Raw genomic sequence first — 614 nt, forward strand, 5'->3', positions numbered from 1 at the left:
GCTAAGTCACTGCCAGGTGTGGTGACACGTGCCTGCAATCCCAGCACTTAGGAGGCTGAGGCAGGAGGACTGCTACAAGTTTGAGACCAGCCTGGACTATATAGTGAGCTCAAGGCCAGCCTGAGCTGCATAGAGAGACCCTGTTTCAAAAAGACAGAGATCAAACAAAACAAAACAAAAGAAAACAAAACCACTTAGTTACTATTTATTCATGAGAAATCACGGACAAAAGTGTGTGTGGTTCTGTGTGCGAGCAAAAACCATGTACATTGTGAATCACTTCTGTACTCCACATAAAGGTAGCTGAGATGGAGATTACATGTTGTTTCCCTTTCACAGTTTAGTCTTTCATCCTAAGGAGTAATAATTATGTCAGTAGCACTATACAGGCCTATTTTGAAAGTTACTTAAAGGCAAAAACTGAAAAAAAAGTAGGGGCTACTTCTCAACTGCCTTTCCCATGAGTATAATCAGAGGTGGTACCACATCTTATAAAAGCAGAGCAAATGTAATGAACAGCAGTTTTAAAATTTGGGGTCCTGGAGTTAATATAGATGAGTTAAAAAAAACCCTCAATTCTTAATAAATTCTTTCTTTCATATTCAAAAGACTTA

General features: G+C 38.9%; 1 protein-coding gene across 2 annotated transcripts in view; it reads right to left on the reverse strand.

The window, feature by feature from the left end:
- Sbf2 (SET binding factor 2) overlaps positions 1–614 on the reverse strand; it is a 508,807-nt gene that overhangs the window by 95,546 nt on the left and 412,647 nt on the right. The window lies entirely within an intron of this gene.

This window comes from Octodon degus, unplaced genomic scaffold (assembly GCF_000260255.1).
Source record: "Octodon degus isolate 3935 unplaced genomic scaffold, OctDeg1.0 scaffold00067, whole genome shotgun sequence".
Taxonomy (NCBI): domain Eukaryota; kingdom Metazoa; phylum Chordata; class Mammalia; order Rodentia; family Octodontidae; genus Octodon; species Octodon degus.